The following is a 26695-nucleotide window of genomic DNA, read 5'->3' on the forward strand; positions in this document are numbered from 1 at the left end:
AGTTAGACAGGTGTTTATCGTGAAAGATTGATGAGGGAGAACCAGGGATTGGAGCTCGGACGAGCACTTGCCATGGAAGTAACGATAAAACAAAGACAAGCTTGCAACGTCTCTTCTGTGGGAGAGAGGTTGCAGGGAAGAGAAAAGAGCATCCCTCCCACTAAGCCACAAAGTCTATTTTGTACTCTGTTAAGGCAGGATAGGCTGCTTTTAGCAGCTCTAGCCCAGATGGGGCAGCAGTACTCCATCCTTGGATGTACTTGGCTTTTATACAGATAGAGAATTGCATCAGTAATGAGATATCTTTTATTTCTATTGTTTCATACTTCTTTCCAAGAAATCTCACACATTCGTCACTATTTTGCATATTTCCATACATTCCTTAGTCCACCTATGTGGAACCAGATCTTTTCTTTGTGATAATCTATCCATGATATGCATAGATTTGTGTATCTTCTCTTATAATCCAGACAGAAGTATTATCTTATTAATAAGGAATTTATTCTTGGTCCTTCTACAACCTCATCTACATGCTTTTTGTTCTTCCAGTATATTATTGGTCAATATTTGCCAAAATGCCTGTCAGCAGTTTCCACATCAGTGGAAGGCAGGTAATGGGCCGATAATTATCAATCGCGGCGCCATTTGATGTATCCTTCTGGCAAAACACTCTTTGTCGACATGTGCTTTATTCAAGAATTACATCTCATGTCAACATTCCGTCAATTTGAGATGCAATCCTTCCATGCAAGTTATAAAGTTTTTTAACCAATACCTCTGTACACCATTTTGGAATTTTCTTAAATTCCAAAATGGTGTACAGTTCCAATTTGGAATTTTCTTAAATTGTTTGTATACTTTTTTCTTATTCACTTTTCACTGCATCTTGGGATTTCTTTGTATTTCATTCTTCACATTTTCCAGCCACAAAGCACTTCCATTTACGTAATTTGACCATCTATTAAGTCTTTTAAGGAACTTATTTTGGTCCAAACCAAACAAACTATTCCATCTGAACTGTTCACTTCTCTCTTCATATTTCTTCACTTTGGCACTTTTTGTTAGCATTCTTTGTTTGATTTTCTCTAGGACAGTTTAATTCTATTTCTTTTCACTCTGTATTTTTTATCCAATTGTTTGAATTTCTCTGTTTCATTCGCACCCAACTGTCCTTTCAACCTTCTTTCAAGAAAGTTCACATCCTTTCTTAATATTTTTATATTGTCTTTTATTCTTTTCTTTTTTTTTTTTTACCTCGGTTCATTTCTATTATGGCATCCACCTCTTTTCAATCAGAATTTTTACACAACCCAAACACTTCCTGCTACGATCAAATTATTTGTTTCTGTGATAGTCCTGCATTTCACATACTTCATTGCTTCATTTACTTTGTCTACCTTGAAAGTTTTTCTGTCTAGTTTCTTAAACATGATTCCACTATTTCTTTTTCATTTCACGATAATCTCTTTCAGTCTTTCAACGATCATTCTCACTTCCTCAGATTCTTTCAGTAACTCATCATCAGTTTCTCCATTATTACCAATTACCTCATCCTTTGTTTCCTCTTGATTTCCTTCCGCTTTATCCACATCTTCCACTTCAATCACTGTCCTTTCCGCATCAATCTGCACATCTCCTGCCGTGTCATCCCTCATTACTTCTCTGTTCACCTCTGATAATCATTCCATTCTTTCGTATTGCTCTTGCCTGATCACACACATACTCTTCATTCTCTAAACATACGTTTTCTGTACCGCCTATAGGCTTTCCATTTGCATCATAAGGATTGCTTTCCTCCACTTTATTCTAGAAGTTGCAGGATGACGATTGGGTTCTCGTTGCTATTCCAAGATACACCTGCCCGGCGTAAGCTCTTCACTTTGAGTTCCAGTTCCATTCACTCCGTTATTCTTAATACTTTTTCTTTTTTATTTTACAAGGTAGTCACCACTTATCAAGACCCGGAAGCCACTTGGGGATAAGGGTTATTGTGTGTACAGTACGTTAGTGTTAGAGATTTGATAAAGTGTCTTACTTAAGGAGGCGGTTCATCAGGAATTCCTGATTTGATTTGACATTTCATTCATAAGAAGTTTAATGAATTTTAGGTTATACAACCACCAATATTTTTTTTTTTTTGTGAAGATACCACCTCTAGTGGTTTTTTTCTCCTAGATGGTCAGTCTTACTAGACTGTCGAACACCACCTACCCAGAGCTAATGGTCTTAAGATGCCAGCTACTCCCCTGATGTACCTCCTCCTGTCAGTAACACAGGTCCAGCAGGCTTAGTGATCAAGCCACCACACGAGAAAGACAGGAGTAGAACAAAATAGTCAGAGGCTATAGATTTGAGCATGCCTTGGGAGTACTTTATAGGAGAGTAGAAGCTCATCCCCACTTCCATCCTTGGCAATATGGCAACCATTGGACCCATTATTATTATTATTAGTAGTAGTAGTAGTAGTAGTAGTAGTAGTAGTAGTAGTAGTAACAGTCTATCAGAAATAATAATAATAATGATAATTTACATATTAAAAATTAAATTACTGGCGTAATTCTGTAAGATTTTATAAGTAGTCCAATGTCGATTTTGTTGCTATCAGGATGAAGTATGGTACTGTTCAGTCTCAGGAGGTCGACATTTCCAGGCTTTACCTTCTCTTTGAGAAGGGGCTAGTTTATCCCTAATCACCTGAGGCGCTCTGTACCAAGCAATGCCGAACAACCTGTTAAGCACTTTTCTAGGGCAGAGTGTGTTGACTTTTTAAAATCACATCTGACCTTGTGTCTTATTTCCTTGAGAGGAAGTAAATAATATATCTTGATAAACAGAGCTTATTCCCATATGGTCACCCATCTAAATACTAAGAAGGTTCAATGTTGCTTAACTTACTTGTCTGATGGGAACTAGGCTTCAACATAATTTAGCATTATAGGCTGAGTAAATACTTCATTTTGTGGTGTTGAGTTCCAATTAAATAATCTTGACTACAATTTACTTAAATGCATTTGTAATTTAAACTTTAAAATTAAAGGTTAATTCTTTTTGCAGTGAAAAGACTTCAGTATAGATTTCTTTATATTTCGTTGCCCGAGTCTTTTTACATTAAATACTACCCACCCGCCAAAAAAATAATAGCGAACAAAAAGAATTAATTTATTTTTGTAGTTGGCTGTGATGGAGGGTGGAGTTATATTTTTTCTATTTTTTAGCATTGTTTACTTGTGAAAGATTTTAGTGTTTTTAACTTAGATTAGAGAGGAAATTGTGAACAAGTATTCACACACACACACACACACACACACACACACACACACACACATATATGTATGTATGTGTGTGTCTGTGTGTTTGAATACTTCAAACATAGTCTGAATATAAATGAAAATAAAAAGAAAATGTGAATACTTATGTATCCAGCACGTGAAGATACCAGTTTAAGCTTCCATTTGCATCAAATGGCGAAGCTCATCATCAATTATATGATCAGTTCGAATATGTAAACGATGAAAGCGATTGGAATTTAATTTTTTCTTGCAAATAATATCAAAGCATTTCAAGTACCAGATTTGTTTTAGGTATTTATAATATATATTATATTGTTTTAATGTGAGGCGATATATATATATATATATATATATATATATATATATAACATACAAGCAGGGCGGTGCCTGGCTTTGCCTGATCGTAAATATGGAGACAGACAAACAGACATAGTGAGTTTTATAAATTAGACTAGCGAGGGGCGCCCAGCTTTGCCCAGGCGTAAAATACGTCCAAATATGATATTTTAACTTGTCCAGATTTCGTATATATTATTATAGAGTCGTTATTTCAAAAGTAAAAAAAAAGTATTTGGGTGCCATCAGCTAGAATCAAAACTGAACGCAAAATTGTACCATTCAAACCTAGTGACGTTACCACTGTACCCACATGAATCGCATAAGAATTGATTAAAAATTAAAAATAACTAAGATGAATGTACAAAATTTATAACAATTTTTTTTTTTAATTTTAACTCATTTTTGACCCATTAAAACTATTTTGACCGGCTAAAGACCCACAAAAGAATGGTCCCTAAAACATCTGCAATTTTTAGTTTCGGAAGAGATAGAGTTTGAAAATATGGAGACAGACAGACAGACAGACAGACAGACATATAGCCTTTTATATATTATATTTTACATGCAAATATATTTATAAGTCTTTTATCACAGCCTTTTAAATACCAGATTTATTTCAGATATCCAGGACTATAGTATTCCAAATATTTCTATTAGCAATCTATCCCAACTATTCATCTATAGTTATTAGGAGAAGAGATTGATTCAAATTTTTGGTTATCAATATTTTTTTTCAAATTACTCATAACAGATTGCACCATCTACCTGACAAACTTATTAACCCTTATCCTCGAATGTTCTCTGGGCCTGGATTAGTTGTGACTCATTAATAAAAAAGAAATTGCTCACTGTGAAACTATTTTATTCATACTTTGAATAGATGTGGCTATTTTGCAGTTTTGCTTCTCTTAGCCTATTTGCACTACCAAGGCTTAAGCATCTAGTCCAACCTACTATTTCAACCATGGAGAAGAGGGATTCAAAACTTTTCTCAATAGTATTATTGAAAGTGATACAACGGCTCTGACAGATCTTGAGCACTGCACCCTGAGCCACATGAATGACAACTGCACCACCAATAACATTACAAAAGAACTGTTAAAAGAAATTCCATGACATGTCAACCCATTTTTGTTATTTACTGTTGAAATAAAATGTAAGTCTTGAAGTGTTCCTTTTAACTTTTAAGTAAGTTACCACTGAAACAATAAATGGCTTGTTTTATGACATATAAACCCTTTTGGGGTTATTTAAGAATGAAATTTAATTTAAGCTGATATTTTATTTCAAGCTGGGGTGCAGTTCATACCTTTTCCTAGAATATTAGTGAATAACTGACCACAATAGATCGGACAGAATTTGAACTTTATATACACAACAATTCTATAATTCATGAAATTACCCACATCTACTACAGTGGGGATATGTGATTGTGTGAGCAGGACAAGGGTGGCGGTGCAAGTCATTTTTTTTTTTTTTTTTTTTTTGTAAAAGAATACGAAGAAGAAAAAGAAGCGTATGACAGAAAACACCGATACCGAGATCAACAGCTGTCTGTTTTGTCTTAAACAAAACTTCTGAATAATTAAAGAGTAGAGAAGTGCTGACTTCTTGGTCACTTGACCTTTGTCATCGTGAAGGTGGAAAAAAAGGGAAAGGTTAATTAGCTCGTCATTTATCATGCGATAATGACTGCAAAAACATCTCAACAAAAACAGAAAGAGAGAAAAAAAATGTAAAAAGAAAAATTGATATTTGTTTCAACTCATTGATATTATCTTCGCTCTAGGGATGTGCAGGTGGTATAATTATGATTAGCATAGATCGTGGGCTGAGCTAAAGCTGGAGTCAGACTTTAGGGATCAGGGGACACTTTGAATACAGGATAGCATTAATATAGAAATTAAATTACTTGGCAAGGTTTGGTTTGGTCTTGTCTGTCTGTTTTTAGCATATCAAACCTTTTTAGTTTGGTTTGGATTTGTCTGTTTTATGGGAAATGAACACTTTGGGTAATTGCTTTTTGGCATATGAACTTGTGTTTGGTTTACGTCATATCAAACTTTTCTTAGGGTTTTGTTTGTTTTATGGCATATCAACACTTTTGGAGCTTGCTTTGTCTTTTCGACATATCAACACCTTTTAGGGCTATTTGTTTCACAGCATATAAAGCTTTTTTATGGTTTAGTTTGTCTGCTTTACAGCATATCAACTGTTGTTAGGTCTCGCATATCTTTTTTTTTTTTTTTTTGGTTTAGTTTATTTGTTGGAGTGTGTGATTCACCTACTGTGTACTGACACAGAGTACGGCATATGCTATACCAGGTGTAAGTCCTACCTGATCTTCTGTGATCATATACACACTAATACTATTTGAGGAAATATATGCACTCATAGTTTCCCTCCAACTAAGGATAAAATAAAGACTTGTGTTCAATTAATCGTATACTTTATTGACAATTTCTCAACAAGATAATCTAAAAGGATTTATAGACTGTACAATAGATAAACCAAGAAACAAATCCTAATTCAGTCACAAAACATCCATCATTCAAAATAATAAAAAATAATCATTGTAATAATGTTAACTGTAATAATATTAACTGTAATAATAATAACTGTAATAATAATAATTGTAATAATAATAACAGTAATAATAATAACTAATAAAACTAATAGATTAATAACATATAGATGTTAGATTAATTAACAATAAATTAATTTTCTGTGCTTGATTAACAAACTACACGGTGTCGCCTGGGATGAGTAAAGTTATTTTAGCTTTTAATTGTCATTTGTTTCCACATTTTTCCACATTTTTAAAACTTATACAGAAAAAAAGCTAGAACAACTGGATTCACGAAAAAGAATTTCAAAAATTACCTGGCAAATATACCGGATGAACCAAGTGCAAGAGAAATTCAAACAATTTCATTTAAAAGGGCGGTTAGAATCTTTAAAAAAATCTCTCAGTTGGAAAATATGAGATAGTGGGTGAATGTCTGGCATCGAGTAGGATGCCATATCCCCAGCTTGAACAAACTGATAAGAAATTATATATATAAAAAAAAGAAACAGTAAAATATTGTGAAATATTCCTCAGTTTAAAGCAGAAGTTATCCCACTACAGGTCTGATTTTTATATTTAGGTGATTATTTAAAAATGCTTCAGATTACCGGTCATCCGGTTCGGACTAAGTGATTTTTTAAAATAAATAGTAGCAATATGTGTTATTATATTGTCCATATAATACAACAATAACAAATTAAATTTGTCTAGTCACAAGCAAAGGTTGATTAAACACTATTGCTATGAATGGATGTATTGGCATATCATAGCTATTAAAGCCTTGCAGAACATTATGTCCGAAGACGAATATGTGTGTGTGTGTGTGTGTGTGTGTGTGTGTGTGTGTGTGTGTGTGTGTGTGTGTGTGTGTGTGTGTGTAGCAGCTTATGAATGACCGAAAGTAGTGGGAAAATGAGGATACACAATTAAGTTGACGTAGACATTTTATTTACAAAGACGCAACTCATAAAATGACACAAATTACATCCATTAGTCCTAGTCCAATATTTCTTGCATTTGTGTGTCACAATTATCACGGCCAGAAGTAATACATCTCCGTCTTCATTTACCTGCATTCAAAGTAATCATTTCGCTGACACCTGTCAGCGGCTGTCTTGTGCCGTTTTCACATCTCCACATGAGAACTCGCATAACAGAGGTAAAAAGGAGAAGATAACTCTGCCGGAAACAGAAAAGGGATTTGCTCAGTTAATCGTAGTTCTATCGTCCTACCAACTATTTAAGTTCAACTTCATAGATGCGATTACATTTGAAGATGTTATTATTTACTAAACCATGGATAATTCAGATGCATCTGTTTTCTTCATATTTCTTGCCAATTAAATGCTTATTATTTAAAAATGACATGCTCTTCTAACATGTGACCATGTTCGACCAATCAGAGCCTTTGTTATATTTGACTCTTCCCTGCTTATTATCTAACAAATTTATATAAACTAATTCTATGTTCTTTATCATAAGTATACATGTAAAAAAAAAACAACAACATTGGAAGGATTCATATTTTAGTTAAGTAACTAAATTTTACTAATTTTTTGTATTAGCTTAAGTTTATTAAGTTGATTAAGGATCGAAATTCTCACTGTTTAATTCATCGCTTATGTATTTTATTTATTTATTTTTGTTTTTGTAAGAAATAAATATAAATTGCTTGAGATTAATCATTAAAAATATTATTTCACTAAATAGCAAAGCTACGCCTGAAAGTATCCTGTACCTCTATAAGGCCACTATTCACCCATGTCTGGAGTACTGTTGTCACATTTGGGCTGGTGCATCTGCTACTTGTCTCTTACTCCTGGACAGGGTTCAAAAGAGAGTCGTCAACCTAATAGGTCCTGCACCTGCACTGTGATCTAGGCTTCAGCCTCTGTCCGATCAATGAAATGTTGCATCCCTCTGCCTGTTCTACAAGTACTCTAATGTTGAATGCTCTGATGAACTACAAGCACTTGTCCCCTCCCTCGACGTAAATACCCCTGACAAACCTGACAATCACCTAAATCCCACCCCTACACGGTAGAGATCCCTAGGTGTAAGAAAGCCTTCTACTTTCAATTTTAAAATACATGTTTTGTTTACGATCGTCTTTGAGGGACATCAGATACGATATTTTGCAAATCCCATCCGTTTTATTTACTTATTTATTTATTTATTCATTCTCACGAATCAGTTAGTGCTTAAAAGTCACTCGAGGATGAGTGTTAATGGAATGGATGGTCGGTTTAATGGTGAGAAATATTATGAAACGATTGAAAATGATTAGCGCAAATTAACAAAGTTTGATTACTTATGGGGTCAGTTATAGGGAGTATGTTTTTATATTGGATTTCAAGATGGGCATGTTGTAATCTGCAGGATAGCAGCCCTGTGGTAATGTGTTCCACAGGGACACATTTGAATATTTGAAAAAATGATTTTTTTTTCAAATATTCCTATTTACTTGCCTCTCAACAAGGGCAGTGTTAGACACAAGGTTTTTAATGTGAGGGAAATCCAACTCCTCAAAAAGTGGCACTGGATAGGAACAAAAATAAAAATTGTCTCAGTCATGAATGGTTTCTCCTCCGCTGACCTAGAAATGTTGATAAACAAAAACAAACAAAAAAGTGATTAAATAAGGTGAATCAACCGTTTATTTTCAAATGCGCATAAAAAAGAATTGATCGAATCTTTCAAGTTAAATGTATAAAAGTGGTTGAATAAAAGCTCAAGTGCAAATCGTTGTCAAAATCAATGAAACAAAAACTAATTAACGACTTTATTGAACTTCATCAATCACTGCCATCAACTAAAGTGTTTGATCAGATGACATTAATTATTCTGTGAATGCATGTCTAAACAACAACTTATTCTGCTGGTGGGTGTGTAATAATTAGAGAAAGAGAGATATTTATTGAGGTATATATATATATATATATATATATATATATATATATATATATATATATATATATATATATATATATAGAGAGAGAGAGAGAGAGAGAGAGAGAGAGAGAGAGAGCTAAGCACACACACACACATACACACGCGCGCGCGCACACACACACACACACACACATATATATATATAATTATAGAAATAGAAATATATGCATATATATATAGAGAGAGAACAAAGCACACACACACACACACACACACACACATATATATATATAATTATGGAAAGAGAAATATATCTATATAATTATAAAACTTGTAACGATGTATGTAACCCACTTTCCGGTTTACGACATCCGGTTGCACATGTGTGCATGACCTGCACACTGAAATATTAACGTTATTATTTCGAAGTTATTATTTAACATGGGAAGAGTGGGGGTTTAAAATAAACAAAAAACAAAAGAACAATTGGGACGCTGAAATATTAACGCACCCATATATATATATATATATATATATATATATATATATATATATATAACTTAGTTATATTTTGGGAAAAAATAATTCCAGCAGAGCACTTTATTATAAGGAAAATAATTTCAAAATAAAAACGTAATATTTATGTTTATATTTTTATTTTCAGAAGTTTAGATAAGATAAGACATCTGTACCGTCGGTTTCAAATCGGATATTAGAAAATCGTTTGAGTTCCCAATATCAAGCTCTCTTCAGCCGAGGGAAATGAAATAAATCGGCTGAAGAGAGCTTGGTATTGGGAACTAAAACGGTTTCCTATTATCAGGTTTGAAACTGATAGTATCGATGCCAAGCTTTCAGTTTTTCCAATATATAAATAGCAAAATCTATGACAACTTATAAGCTTTATTTTGCTAAAACATTTCCTCTGATGAGATGAACAATTTTTTGAAAATCCATGGATTAAGGAAAAAACTTTAAAATTATATATTCCTTGTTGAATAATAAATTTCTTGTCATTTTTTTTAATTTACTGATTATACTATATATATATATATATATAACTATATATATATATATATATATTAGTGATGGGACAACTCTAATATTTTTTCTGATTCTGTCTTAAATTCCCGATTCCGATACAATTAACGATTCCGATTCTGATTCTTTATAAATCCCTAGGTATTTAATGATAGAGTCGTTATTTATTCCCTATTACCGTAAAAAACACAGGTATGCAGATATTTTCTCAACCGTAAAAATAGACTTGTGTGGGGCATGATCTATAGATTTTAGTTTTACTGGTAGTTTAAAAATCAATAAATATTTATTATTTTATATTTGCTACCAGCAGTGGAAGATTTTGCTTTAAACAAAATCAAATAAAAAAAGACAAAAGAATCGTTTTTGGCATTTGAAAATAGGAACAAATTTTTCCTATACCGATTCCGATATCCCATAAAATTCCGATTTTTCTGGTTCCGATTAATCGCCTCAACACACACACACACACACACACACACACACACACACACACACACACACACACACACATACACACACACACACACATGTATAATGTGTTTGTGTGTTTTCCTTAGATAAAAATACTGAATGTCTTCACATATGATAGATAGTTTTATGAAAAGCATAAAATCATGTATATTATATGTTATAATTTTTAATTTTAATATTTCGAACGGTCCTCGTTTCTTTATCAGAAAATACATTATTTGATAATGAACGAATATGAAACCATTATATATAAAAAAAAATTCTCAACTTGGTGCAACGTTATTTACAAATGTTTTTTTTTAATAATATTTCTTCTGCCAGCTCCATGTGAAATTGTACGTTTGAGCTGCAAATAGAATATCTATCTCTGCATATTTTTTTCATGTTTTTTTTTATTAGCGATTAGAACCAATCTTTTATTTTCAACAAGCTTTTTTTTTTCTTTTTTTAAAAACAAGGTCTTTCATAGTCATTTATGATAACATTTTCAATATATCCGTCTTTATTATTATTATTATTATTATTATTATTATTATTATTATTATTATTATTATTATTATTATTATTATTATTTTAATCTTTTGAGATAAGGTTTCATAATTTGGACATTCATTGCGGACTGCTATCCTTATCCTCATAGTGTTTGTTGTTTCACCATGTTTCAGCTAACTACATACATATGACATACAATCAATGATGAACACCATAAAAAAATATGAACACAATAAAAAAAATGAACACAATAAAAAAAATATGAACACAATAAAAAAATGAACACAATAAAAAAAATGAACACAATAAAAAAATGAACACAATAAAAAAAATATGAACACAATAAAAAAATATGAACACAATAAAAAAAATATGAACACAAAAAAATGAACACAATAAAAAAATGAACACAATAAAAAAAAATGAACACAATAAAAAAAATATGGACACAATAAAAAAATATGAACACAAAAAAATGAACACAATAAAAAAATGAACACAATAAAAAAATGAACACAATAAAAAAAATGAACACAATAAAAAAAATGAACACAATAAAAAGATTACTTAACACTATTACTATTATTGTTTTGTTTTTTTTATTTTTAGAATCCTTTGAAATGAGGCTTCATAATTTGTGAATTCATTCTTGGACTGTTGTCCTCATCTTCGTAGTGTTTGTTGTTTCACCATGTTTCAGCCAACTTATCCTCTGGCCTTCTTCAGGTGATTAACTGCGATGGGATAGGAATGGTGAGTCTTGTAACTTATCCCCAGTAATTACTGCCTTCCATAGTTGTTGTCTAACCACGTTTTGACCAACTAATCTTCTAGCCTGCTTGGGTAGGGTTGAAACTGCTATCTTCAGACGATGCTCACCTGGAACCGTAGCGACTCAACGCCTCTATTCACTGCGCAGTAGAAGTTACAAGAGTCAGCATGCCGGTTCTATCGTTGTTAATCACCTGAGAAAGGCTAGAGAATACTTTATCTGAGACGTGGTAAAACAAGAACAATTATGAAGATGAGAATAAACGTCTACAATAGAGAATGAATGAACATATCTGTCTTTATGAAGAAAACATTTCATCAGAATTTTCTTCACTTCCATTGTTTGAACGTGCACATTCAAATGCAAGATTTGTGTGTCTAGTCTACGATTTATTCCATGGATTTATTATGCCTTTCTCTTCCCACGGATATTCGATAACATTAATTTTTAGCCACTTTCAAATGTACGACTCCCGATATTCCAAAATAGTCACTCATCAAACTGCTGGCAAGGTTCGACATTGCTTTACTTTGATGATCCAATGAGAACGTGATAAAGCAGTAGCATATATTTTGGAGAGGTATGAACCCCGCCATATCTATGTGTGAAATCGTAGGGTAAACAATAATGAAATGTTTTATCATTACGTTACCAATTATCTCATACTATTTTATAGTCTTTGAATTAAGGCATGGTAACATGCAGAGAGATGACGACATTGCAACATAACTGATGTAGGTTGGTTCATGAGTCACACTGAATTTTTTTCATCCATTGTGTAAAGGATGAATACGCTTCTAAGCGATATTCTTTTGGGAGTTAAGGGTTCAATCCTTACTACAGGTGGTTATAACATAAGTATCATAAGCATAACATAGAAATGAGGTAATACTTCTACCCGGTCATGGCTGATAGAATAAGAACAATCTGTCCCCATGGATTAAATAATGGTTTCAGTTCGAAATTTAATATAGATTCCTGAGTTCAACATAGAAGTTCACAATATTGGGACTAGATTTTTAATCTGACAGTGACTTTGCGGCTGTCAAGCTGTGTGTGGTCCTATACAGCCCTACAAAGATTCAATCTCTCAAGCTTTAATTTCTGTCTAAGAAGGGGTTAGTTATTGCTAACTGTCTGAGGTTCCCTAACCAGGGAATACTGACGGGGCTGATCAGCCATATTTTGTAGGCCAGAGTGCACTTCACCGATTACACTGGCTTTTCAAACCTTATCTAATCCTGTACTAGCCTCTTGCTGTGAAGGTAAATAAATACATGCACAAATATAATAATTATGAGTCCGATACCAAAAGTTTTAAGAATAATTTGGCGGAGGATCACCACTTATTAAGGCATGAAGGCGACTCGAGGATAAGGGTTAATAACTGTAAGAATATCGGTGAGACAACAGCGTAATGATCAGTAGTCATGGAAATTGGGTCAAATTTGATTATTTAAGAGGACGGCTTAACATGAACTTATTTAGATTGAATTTGAAAACGACCATGCTGTAGTCAGTTGGAAAGCATCCCCGCAGTATAGAGTTCCAGAGGCGGGCAATTCTAGGAAATAAACTTTGTTCATGATATATATATAGCGTCTGTAGGTATTTTTAAATTATTATAGTAATAATAATGTCAGCCGCTTTAAGAACTCGGTTCTTATTGTTGAGCACTTTAAAGTTGAAATGAAAGTCGGTCACTTAAGCTTACATGCGCAGATCATGATGTCATGATCATTAGACCACTATGGACGGACGTCACGACATTTAAAAATAAATGTTTAAATTTCAACAATATTTATCGCGGTTAAAGTTGGCCATGAGGTTTGCTCCTTGCTAATGGAGTCAGAGATGACTTCATGGCCAGGTTTGAATCTACCGACCGGCAGTAATCGTGTCATCCTGCACTCATGATTCCCAAAAGGATGAAACACTAGTGTTCGTAGGTGTTCAAAAAATTATCATAGTAATGAGCATATATATATATATATATATATATATATATATATATATATATATATATATATATATATATATATATATACGCACACGGGCGCATCATCAAGCGCTACCGGACATGGACAAAGACATAAAACAAGTGTGCACACATAGAAAAGCTCATAAAAATCTCTCATTATCACAATTTGCTTGCTCACCTTTTCTGGATTATTCTTAAACGTCACTCATAAACAATGGCAGCTGGCTAAGGTTACCATTAGTTGGCCGCCAATCGGTTGTCGTGGCAACCATTTATCCATAAACTGACTTCTTGTCATTCTAGTGTCAAGATATAATTAAATATGAAAAACAACTTTTTTTTTTCTTAATTTTTCTTCGCACTTTTTTATTTGTTTTCGTTATTCTTTTATCTTTTTCTTAGGCTTTCTGTCTTTCTTTGGAGGATGGATTGTCTTCCCTTGTTTATGTATTTTTTCTCATTCTGCATTGTTTCTTTGGAGTTTTACATTAAGTATAATGGCAGAGTTAAACTCCTTTGTTTTTCTTTTTTTTTCTTCTTCTTCTGCCATCTTTCATAGTTCTACTTTAAAGAAATAAAGGCGTAGGTGTGCATAATTGGATACACTTTCATGACTTATAGAATTGGCTATACAGTGCTCAAATTTTATCCGATCTATCGTCGTCAATTATTCATTAATACTATTAGGAAAGGTATGATACTGCACCCCTAACCGGCTTTAAATAAAATATCAATTTAAATACAATTTCATTATTAAATAACACCAAATGGGTTGATATGCCATAAAACAATCTGTTTATTGTTTCAATATATTGTTTCAATAGTAAGTTACTTAAAGATTAAAGAAATAATTCAAGCTTCTTCTTGTATTTCAGCAGTCATAACAAAAAGGGTTGATATGTCATAAAACAGACAAATTAAACAAAGCATATATATATATATATATATATATATATATATATATATATATTTATTTATTTATTTATTTATTTATTTATTTATTTAAAATTGTTCAGAAGGTCAGAAAAACATTGTTACCGTCGGTTTCAAGTCTAACATAAGGGGAACCAGTTAATGGTATATAATGTTAGGCTCTCGTCAGCCATATTGTTTTCTGTTTTTCTGGAAACAGAAAAGAATAGGCTGACGAGAGCCTAACATTACTTACCATTAACTGGTCGCCCTTATATTAGACTTGAAACCGACGGTAACAATTTTAAATAAATATATATATATATATATATATATATATATATTAGTGTTGGGACGATTAATCGGAATGGCAATCAGAAAAATCGGAATATTTGAGGGTATCGAAATCAGAATCGGAAAAATGTGTACTGCCGATGCCAAAACGATTCTTTTAATTGTCTTTTTTTATTTGATTTTGTTTAAAGCAAAATCTTCCATTGCTTATAATAATGATGAAATAATAAATATTTATTGATTTTAAAATACCAGTGAAGCTAAAATTAATAGATCATCCCCCCTCCCCCGACACGTATATTTTTTACATTTAGGAAAATATCTGCACATTTAACATGTGTGTTTTTACGGTAATCAGAGAAAAAATACAACTATATAGTTAAATATTTGGAGATTTATAAAGAATCGGAATCAGAATCGGGAATTGTATTGGAATCTGGAATTTAGTACAGAACCGGTAATTGTATCCGAATCAGGAAAAATATTGGAATCGTCCCATCGCTAATATATATATAAGTTTTTTCTTTATTTTTTTACAATGTAGTCATCACTTATCAAGACTCGAAGGCCACGCGAGGATAAAGGTTAATGAATGTAAGGTGGTAGTTTTAGCAATCATTAATGGTGTAAATTGAGTAGAATTTGGATTATTTAAGGGAATGGGTCAATACGAACTTATTTACATTGGACTTGAAGGAAAGAAGCTTTGTTCATGGAATCTGCATTTAGAATTAGACACAGATAGAAAGTGGGGAAAATTGTTGATAATGGTTGTAGCTAGTCGAGTGATTTTTGCGAAAGATTGACAAGGGGAGACGTTAGAGTGGAGCTCAAATGAGCATTTGCTATGAGAATAACTATAGAGCAGAGACAGTCTCGCAACGTGCCTTCTGTGGGAAAGAGGTTGCAGGGAAGCGAAAAAAGCATCACCTACCAGTTAATTTTAAATTAAACTTAAATATTAATTATTCTTTTATACAGAAACTAGTGTTTCATGTTTATGCAATCATCAATGTAGGAAGTGACAGTTCCTGCCGCTCAAGAGATTTGAACACAGCTACGAAGCCAACCTTAACTCAATTTGCTAAGCCTTTACCTCAGGGCTACCAAACAATTGCCATGGGAATGGAGGGAATTAAGAACTATTAAACGCCGAATTCCGGGGAGTTCATTAGACAATCTAAAGTGCTCAAACGACTCGAAGTCATGAACATTGCATAAAAGCGTTTTAGTTATTATTCTGCAGGCAGCGCCCATTCTTAATTATTCTTAAAGGGGCTTGATAATTATAATTAAATAATAATTATTCTTTATACCTACAGACGCTAGTGTTTCGTGCTTACACAATCATCAGTGTAGGGGTAATAATTCCATGAGATTCAAATTCAGCAATGAAGCCACCTTTTATACACATATACACACACACATATATATATATGATCTTTGTGTAAACAAACTGAGCTTAGGTATTTGAACAATGTCAAAACATTGTTAATCCACTGCCCGCATAGCAGCAACCGAATAGCAAGCTTCGACTGTCGTTTGAAAATTGTAAGGCTGGGTATGGGGCAGTCAAACCAGTTGCCAACATTGCCCTGCTTTTATTGAAACCAACCGAGAGCTCTTTTTAGTATCTTCACTTAAGTGCAATTGTCTGGATCTCTTTTGCACTTGGTTCACCCGGAATATTAGTAAAGTAGGACTTCAGGTTCTTCTTCATAAGCCCTGTGGCACCTATAATAACTGGTATGATTGATATCTCCCTAAGATTCCAGTTTCTTTTCATATCATACATGAGACTTAGTTAGAAGTGTGACATCGTGTGTGTTTTGGTGTTAAACGAGATGAGATTAGAGGAGATACCATTTTCAAACAGACTCATTCCATGTGATTTTGACGGTTTATTTCACGAATGAGAGCGCAATGTATTTATATTAACGAATTGTTAATAGTTAAAAAAATCTGTTCAGAAAAGTGAAATCCATAAATATTAGATATCTTATGTCTTATTTTTTTTAGCAGAAACAACTATGGTCAAGTTGAATATCAGTAGGTAAAAGGCGTTTTAATATGAACGTAAATAAAAAGATATGCAAATGTCAAGAACAGAAAAAGAAAGGTTTTACAAAACTATTTGTCTTGTCAAACGGAAATGTATATAGCAATTCTAATGCAGCTTATTTTCAAATAGCAACCATCAGTAGAATGCTATAAAATGTATTAAAATGTATTAAAATGTATTAAAATGTATTTGAACCTAGCAGGGCGCCCAGCACTACCCGGTTATAAAATACGCTTAAATATGATATTTTGATTAATGCAGATCTCGTATTTATTATTATATTATATCGGACCCAATACATAGTAATGATTTAAAAAGTTTTAAAAAAAATGACTTGTGCGCCACCACTGAGCATCAAAACCAAAACGTTTAGCTTACGATTTATTTTTTCCTCTGCCGTTAATGACTGAGCTATGAAGGCATGTTTGCTGCAAGGCTATAAATAAAAACATGAACCAACAGCTATTACGTTATGCATGCATATTCGTAATGCCAGCGTTCAACGTTCACCAGGCAAATCTCATTTTTTTTTTTTTTACACTTTTGTACAGATTTTCCGGAGCTAAAGCCCAAATATAAAGTTTAGCATGGGTCCAAATACCTTATATATGAAGTTTCATGTCTGTAGACCAAAAACTGACAAAGGAGTTTGGTAGGCAAAATTTTTAAACAAAAATATATACGTATACATAAATGTATATGGAAAGAGTTTTGTATTTACTATAACCTTTTTACGCAGATATTATCATATCTGCATGAATATAATTACACGTAATAGTTAACTAAAGATGATCATTCCATAAGAAAACCGAAAAAACTAATAGGGAATTAATTAAAATGAATGTTTATAAGAATATGCAAATTAGCTAGATATTTTGCTAGTGAACGCAATTCCACGACCTATATATAAATAAGTTGTATTTTCTTTTTAAATAAATAGAAAGGAGGGTTTTTAATATGAATATCAATACACACAAACAAAAAAATTAAAGCTAGATAGAACATAAGTTATTTAATAAATTTGATTTAACTTTTAAGATTTGATTTCGTATTATTTGGATTATTTCAACTGCTGTTCTCATCCTATGTGTTATTCGCACAACGTTTCAGTCGATGTAATCTCCGACCTTCTTCAGATGGATCTTGTCAAACTTGCGAAATCTGCACTGAATTTCAAACAGAATTCTTTATTTAATTCCTTCAGACATGACTGAGTAAATACCCTAAGAAATTCGTAATTGTGTTTTTAGTGTCGGTAGCACTAAGGATTGAGCCTTCAGAAGAGTGTAATTTAGAACTGGATTTTTATCAAACACTTTATCCACTATGCCACAGGTCCGTACAGATTCAATAACACTTAAGGCGAGAACAATAGTCCGAATAATTCAAATAATACGAATTATCAATCCTCATCTCAAAAATTCATAAACATAAGACAATTTATTATTCCTAACGATTTTTTCTACAGCAGCCTTACAATTTTTAAGTGATTTTGATGAAAAAAGTTTTCTTAATTTTATAATAGATAAATATATTTTCCTTACCTATATTTTAATTTCTATCTTATTATTTTATTCGTTTTATGATCTAAACTTATATATGTAACTTCTTTTAATGCTTATAATTTATTTCTTTTTTTTTTTTTTCTTCAAAATTTCAGAACAATTAGCGCAGTGGGTTCAACTTCCACTTCAGATATATACAAGAGTGGCCTAAAAGTAAGTTGTTTTTTTTTTTTTGTTTTTTTTTGCACAGGCATCACCACATTATCAAGACCAAGAGGCCACTCAAGTATAAGGGTTAAAGAGTGTACAGTAGAAATTGGACAATATAGTAATCATTAGTAATGAAAATTCGGTAAATTTGAAAACTTATATGGAACGGCTCATCAAGAACTTATTTACGTTAGACTTGAACACAACGATATTGTAGTCAGCCGGAAAGCAGGAAAACGGAAGACAATTCCACAGGCGTGCAGTTCTAAGAAAGAAGCTTTGTTCATGGAATCTACGTTTAGGTTTAGGCACAGATAAAGAGTGGGGGTAATTATTGATAGTGTTTTCAGCTAGACGAGTGTTTCTTGTGAAAGTTTTTTTTACTTATATATATATATATATATATATATATATATATATATATATATATATATATATATATATATATATATATATGAGAATGTGTGTAGGGACACTTCTCAACCTATATACTCGACGACTTATGGATCTACAGACTTGAAATTTGCTATATAGAATATTCAGCCATGCAGAAAAAAATGTAATCAATTTCCATCCGGAAAAAAGGGGTGCTAAAGGGTCAAAATAGAAAGATTGACACGTAAGGGGCAGGTCATTAGATTTTTATCTGTTTGTCAACTGTTTCACGAATGCGCATGCGTGAATTGTTCACATACAGGTTCCTTATGTTAAGAATAAGTAGGTTTGAAAACATTTTGTAAAGATCGTGTCAAGTTGACCTAATCGTTGTCGTACTTGACTCAATGTCTTTAGTTTTTGGTTTCGATCTTAGCACTAGTACTTTTTTACTTACAAGAAGTGAACTGTTTAGAAAAAAAAAAAAAAAAAAAAACCAATACTCTTATGCACATGTCTCAGTTTACTTCCGTTTTTTTGTTTTTACTTTCACTTCACTTTTTTTTTTAAGGAATCTAACGTTACGTTTAATACCATGCCGCACCGGGTACATCTTCTAATATATATATGAACTCTGAATCTTTTCTGCAGTTTTTTTCCCCCCTCGTTGTGCCATTATTTTAATCGTTTTTTGAACGTTAATAAACTTTATTTTAGTGTCCCAGTAATTTTTGGCACATTCAATAGTTCCCCATCAGAACTCTTTACTTTCGACATAGTATTATTATTTTTACGCTATCGATTTTCTTCTGATGAGATGATAGCTGAAAGAGCTCTTGAGAGACTTCCGCCCATTATATTTAAAACTTTATTTAAATTCTGTACCTCTAAACATATATATATATATATATATATATATATATATATATATATATATATATATATATATATATATATATATATATATATTGTTAGTATTCTACAAAGATTCTTAAGATATTGTCATTTTGCTTGTCATCGTGAACACGATTCATATGTACATAAAATTGTTGGATTAGATGGTGGAAGAAAGGCCGAATGATTAAAGAGATTGTGAAAAGAATTAAAAGATTTGAATAAGTTAGGGCAATAGTTGAAAGAGATGAGGTCTGTTATGACACCACAAGAGAGTTTAGTGATATTAAAATTTTAGTATCATTATGAACTACTAATTATTATCTGATATTGTGATATTACAGAAGACTTCCATATGTTTCTGCGTACATTGCTTCTCATTAGTGTATTTGTGTGTGTGTATATATATATATATATATATATATATATATATATATATATTTAAATAAAATGGATTAAGAAATTCCAACGAAAGAAAGATGTATATTTAAATAAGGGAGTAGTCACCAACAATGTGTATTTTTTAACATTATTTTATTATTCCATGTCTTATTTCTAACGAGGACGCTTCACAGAACGTCTGAAACGCGCGTAAAAACGATTTCAATGACTTAAAAACATTATTACAATGATCCAAACATACTTCTCAATGAAAAACCAAGACACGGAATAATAAAATAATGTTAAAAAATACACATTGTTGGTGACTACTCCCTTATTTAAATATATATATATATATATATATATATATATATTAGTGATGGGACGATTCCAATATTTTTCCCGATTCCGATACAATTACCAGTTCCGTTACTAAATTTCTGATTCCAATTCTTTATAAGTCTCTAAATATTTAACTGTACAACACAATCACGTTGACACACTGGTTCTCGCCAGATCACCGAAGTTAAGCAACGTTGAGCCTGGCCAGTACCAGATGGGTGACCATTTGGGAAGGCTAGGCGCTGTATGTACCTCCTGGGAATGTTGGGCGTGAGGCCAGTACCCTCAGCCTGTAAAAAGAACTCCTCACTACAAAAGCATCTACAAAGTTGTAGATGGCCTATCCCTCTCCAGGGGCTCAAGGGCTATGGATGGAAATATTTAACTACATAGTTGTATTTTTCTCTCATTACCGTAAAAACACACATGTTAAATTGTACAGATATTTTCCTAAACGGAAATATATCCTACCAATATTCTTAAATGGTAAAATGAACCAAATTAACACTCTATTTATGGAAGATGGGGCTCCGTATCACTCTGCTAAGGCGACACAACATTGGTTGAACCAAAATGGATTAATAAACTTTTATGGCTAAGTCAGTTTCTGGATATGAACCCAAATAAAAACCTTTCGCACATATTAGACCGGAACCTTCACAAAAAGAAAAGGAAGCTATCGTCTAAGCCTGAACTTTTAGCATTATTGTATCAGACATGACAAGAAATTCCTCAAGATGATAATCGTGAACTGATCAATGCCATACCTAGAAGGGTCCTAGCATTAAAAACAGCAAAGGCAATTTTAACCAAATATTAGTTATAAAATTTGTGACCATTTATTTTTGATTTTGTTCTATAAATTATTTTTATTGAAATAAACTGTTTCTAACGGTGTCTATTCTTTTCTGTCATGCCTGTGTGTATATAATATTTCAGTTGGCATTGAAATATTATATATATATATATATATATATATATATATATATATATATATATATATATATATATATATAGTTTTCTCTTCCATCGATATCGATACCTTTCATACTACAGAAACACAGGAATCACTACTATGTATTGGGTACAATAATCAATAAAGGATTGTCTATGTAATGATGAATACAAAATCTACATGAATTAAAATATAATATTTTAGCGTATTTTACTAGCAGGCTGCCCTGCGTTGCCCGGTTGTAAAATACGTTTAAATATATTTTAATTTGTGCACATTTCGTATTTATTATTTCTATATATTGGTTCCTGTTTTTGTATAGTCATTGTTGTTTCTGTATATTGGTTTCTGGATTCTGTATCAACTAAATGTTGAGATTAATCCTCATTAGTACCCCTCAAGAATAAATCAAACATAACTCGTTATACACTCTCTGTTTCAGTGGAAGCCTAGTTAATGTTCTCCCACCTTGGTTTTTCGATCCTCCGTAACTATTTGGTGTGGAACTACACGAGGCTGTCACCATCATATTTGTGTGTGTGTGTGTGTGTGTGTGTGTGTGTGTGTGTGTGTGTGTGTGTGTGTGTGTGTGTGTAGGGGGAGTCTTAACTTTAAAAAAAAATCGTATCTCAGTTCTCTTGATTTTATGTGGCCGGCATCTTTCTGGTTTTTTTTCCTATTTTCATCGCAACTTCCATGTATCTGGTTAGTGTTAGTAGTCTATATGTGTTGATTTCCGCATTCGAGGACTTTCCTCAAAATTTTTATTATTATTTGTAATCACTAGAAGGTTTCACACAGGTCATTATTAGAAATTACTCACTGCCAACAACTGATTGTGTTCCATGGAGTCTGGATGATAACAAATCTATTCAGATTTCCAGTACTCTCCACATCTTTCGATAACGTTTGCAAATGATTGGATTCCGTGTGGTGTTCCTCTATATTTTTGTTTTACTTCTGCTTAAGTTTTCATCTGGCTGTTTAGCATTTGTAGCTTATTATTTACTAAGGAGCTTTCACATGAGCCATCATCAAAGATTTCTCCTCAAGAACAACCTGTGATTCTCCTTGGAGTCTGGGTGACAAGTCTTCTCAGATTTCTAGTACTCTTCACCTCTTTTAATAACTTTTTCAAATTAATTTGCATTATCTCAACAGCCATTTACCATTGATTTCTTGCTGGCAACAGCCATTAACTTTCACTGGAATGTGGGTGGCATTAAGCCTCCCCAAGTCCTCTTCGCGCTCATTCGGTGGAGGTCCAGTCAATGCTTTCTCTCTTCAGTTTTTCCATCCTCCTTGACCCTTCATGACTATTTGGTGTGATGCTAGTTGATGCCGACACATATTTTGGGAATGGGGGTAACTTACAATTATATGGTTTGACTTTTCTTCATTCCATGTTTTTTTACGTTTTTTTTTTACAGTTTTACTTCTGTTGTAGTTTCTATATGTCCAGTTAGCGTTTGTAGCTCACGTGTATTAGTTTCTATATTCAAACGTTTTGCATAATATTTCAACCGTTTTCCTTGTTGTTATCTGTTGTATCTTTTCAGCACCCCTCTGATTCCAATCTCTCCTATTCATTTTTTCAAAGATTTTCAGGATTGTTTCTGACGTTCCTACTATTATTGATGTTATCTTGACTTTCTTCATTTCCTACCCCCTTTTCAGCTCTCTGGCCAGTTCCGTGTATTTGCTCCACTTCTCCATCTCTTTGATATTCACCCTGTAGTTTGCTAGATCTGCGAAATCTATGATCCGGCAGGACTTTTCCTTCTTTTTAACTATTATGACATCTGTTTTTTTTTTGTTTTTTGTTTTTTTTTTAATGGGTTTATCTGTTTGTACCTTCATGTCACATAGGATTTTGTGATTTTTGTTTTCAACTGTTGCTGCTGATTTGTGCTTGTACCATTTATCTGGATGTTCAAGATGCAGTTGCTTGCATAATTCCTAGTGTACTGCCTTTACACTTTATTGTGTCTGTTCTTGTATTCTTTTTGGGGCTAGTTTACTGCATTCGCTTATCATGTGATCATAATCTGCTGCTTTATCCCTTCCATAGTGGTATTAAACCCTTTGGCTTTCAGTTTGTATCGTTTATCCAGTTCTTCTTTTTCTCCTTGCTTACATTTTTCCACTCTCCTTTGAACCATACCTGAATTCGACCTAGATCTTTCCTTATTCTTTTCAGGTCACCTTCTATTCTCCTTCTCCAATGTGGTGCTTTTTTTCTGTTTCATTTTTGGTTCTTTCGTCTCTACCATCTCACCAACCAATACAGCTCCTTCCTGCAAAATGTCTCTGACATCTGTTATGCTCTCCAATGACACCTTAATCATTACCCTGTTCACTTTATTTGTCGCATTCCTTAACTTTGTCTGGTCAACATTCTTGCAATTAAAAATATTTCCTTTTTTACTAGTTCGTATTAATTCTTTCAATCTTTTCGGCAAATTTAATTCATCATCTGTTATTTCCGCACTGGAAATCTCACTATTATTAACTGTAGTTAAATGCAGTGGTATTATAAAAATCCAATGCACATCTCAGTTTACATTCCACTGTAAATTTATGCTCTTCTTTGTTCCACTTTCTTTTCCCCACCAACAGATCTCTTTACCGATTTCTTACCAGTGTCATAATTGACTTTCTTTGATTTGGGCAAACTCGATACTCCAGTGACAGAAGTGCTGCCCGTTTGAACTTCTGACGCGGACGTGTAGGTGCAGTCCTTCCCAGATTCAATTAATTTATATCTGTATTCATAATATGAATGAGATGTATTTGTGGAGGGTCCTTCCTCGGTATTTTGATCGGGACATCATCTCTAGATGACTGCCAATCAAGACTAAAAAGCACTTCATTTGCCCCTGGAACTTGATTAGCCCTGCTAGATGTCAAACCGGTATTTTCTTACCTCGAGGGTTGTGTTTATGGTTGCAACCAACCAGTATTTTTATTGGGACACAAGATCTAGAAAGATTGTCGACCAAGACATCGAGCTCTTTCAACCAAAGACCGATACAAACTCCAAGTATCCTCGACGATCCCGACACCGACGACGATGCACGCATTTAAACATATACTTAAACAAATATAAACAAATCCATCACATACAATATACTTGTCGAGGAATCCCTGTTTCTGTCCTTGATATAAACTCTTCTTCTTCTTCTTCTTCTTCTTCTTCTTCTTCATATTCTTATTCTTCTTCTTATTATTATTATCTGCTGAAAAGTGGCAGTAGTAGTATTTATATATAGTTTGTATTATAGTAGTAGTCGTAGTAATATATGCAAATGCACATTAAAAATACGCCATCTTTGTGTCCCAGTGTAAGGTGTTCTCTAAGTTAACCTTGTTTATTTTCCCAAACGTATTTTAATAGATTCTTAATACATATTTGAATTTTAAGTTGAAGTACTGCAGTGTATTTAATTCTTATTTAATTATTAATTTAATAAAATCAAACACTCATTATCTTTGCTTACGGTAAAGTTGCTGAAGATGAGTTATTAACGGTTGATATTTTTTTTGGGGGGGGGTCAAAAGCAAATAATTGTAACATGATTTGTTTGTGAAACAAAGGCATCAGTCTAAATACTTTAAACCGTTTTCGATCATCATCGAAAAGCTCTCTATTTTAACCATCTTCTCGGCGAGAATAAGTATTTTTTATATAAAAAAGACAGCAAAAATGTTTTTTTTTTTTCTAAATCAAATTATTGTATGAAATTATATTGCTGGAAATATCAAAAAAGGAATAAATATTTAATCTGAGCAAATGGAATGGCTCATGTGAACTCTAAGAAAAACGGAGCAATGCGGATTTCGTTTTTATTTATGATTATTATTCAGTGAAAAAAAGTCTCAATTGTAACAGCATTCTTAACTGAAATAAGATTTTTTTTAAAGAAATAAACTGTAACTCATTACTTAGTGGCGAAGAAAATGATGAGAAATTGGCACAATAAAATATCGATTTGTTGGATACACTGCCATAGAGATTTAATTTCGAAAATCAGACTAACCTATATGTATATATATGTATATATATATAAGAATTACGCATATAAATGGATACGTGTGGAAGGCTAAAAACAACACTTTTTTTTAATAAATAAATTTATTTGTATGTAGATGATATTTAGAAGGCTATCACAATGCGAGGAATGAGATATAGTCAGTGTAGATGAGGAAAGACAAAAACAAGTGACAATTTACAAATCAATAAGTATATACATATATGTCTATATACACATATATTTATTCAATTGTATGAAGTACAAATGTCTTACTTAAGTGGTCTGTGACATATCCATTATATTTCGGGGAAAAATTCCCCTTTTCAAATGGTGGATATAACGGATCTATTCAAAGCATACTGGGTGAAATTTATTTTTTTATATCAGATATATTTCGATGCTATACATCCTTATAAATGAGGTGTCTGTTTTTTTTTCTTTCTTTTACTTGTCCGTATGGTGGAATTCTACGACCGAGAGTGTGTCATTCCGTGGGTCTTGGTAACGGTTAGATTTGTAAAAATATAAAAATTATAGAAACAGTCATCAGCAAAGATATCACGCTAGCCATGCAAAATGAAATAATGACATTTTTTTACCTGCACTCGAAGTGTTGCCTATTAATTAAAAATTGAAAATAAGAATTACGTATATAAATGGATACGTTAGGAAGGCTATACACATTTTTTTAAAATACGCAAATCTATTTGTTTATATCATACATATTTCGATGCTATACATCCTTATCAATAAAGAGTCTTTTTTCTTCCTTTTTCCCCCAATCCGCATGGCAGAATTTAAAAACTGAAAACCTAATTGTGCCAAGTTCGAAGCCTGTTTGTTCAAAGTAACATATTCATCAGATATATATATATATATAT

The 26695-nt window shown here is 32.6% G+C and overlaps 1 protein-coding gene across 4 annotated transcripts in view; it reads left to right on the top strand.

Moving 5' to 3' along the window:
• LOC145242063 (protocadherin alpha-6-like) overlaps positions 1–26695 on the top strand; it is a 133695-nt gene that overhangs the window by 48785 nt on the left and 58215 nt on the right. For 2 of the 4 annotated variants that reach the window (XM_080104960.1, XM_080104959.1), the window contains exon 2: positions 18779–18836. The exons of the other annotated variants lie outside the window; for them this stretch is intronic. The gene's annotated coding sequence lies outside the window, so the exon portion shown is untranslated. The remainder of the gene's footprint in view (positions 1–18778; positions 18837–26695) is intronic. 4 annotated transcript variants of the gene reach the window in all.

This window comes from Euprymna scolopes, chromosome 21 (genome assembly GCF_053919585.1).
Source record: "Euprymna scolopes isolate OS-2025 chromosome 21, ASM5391958v1, whole genome shotgun sequence".
Taxonomy (NCBI): domain Eukaryota; kingdom Metazoa; phylum Mollusca; class Cephalopoda; order Sepiida; family Sepiolidae; genus Euprymna; species Euprymna scolopes.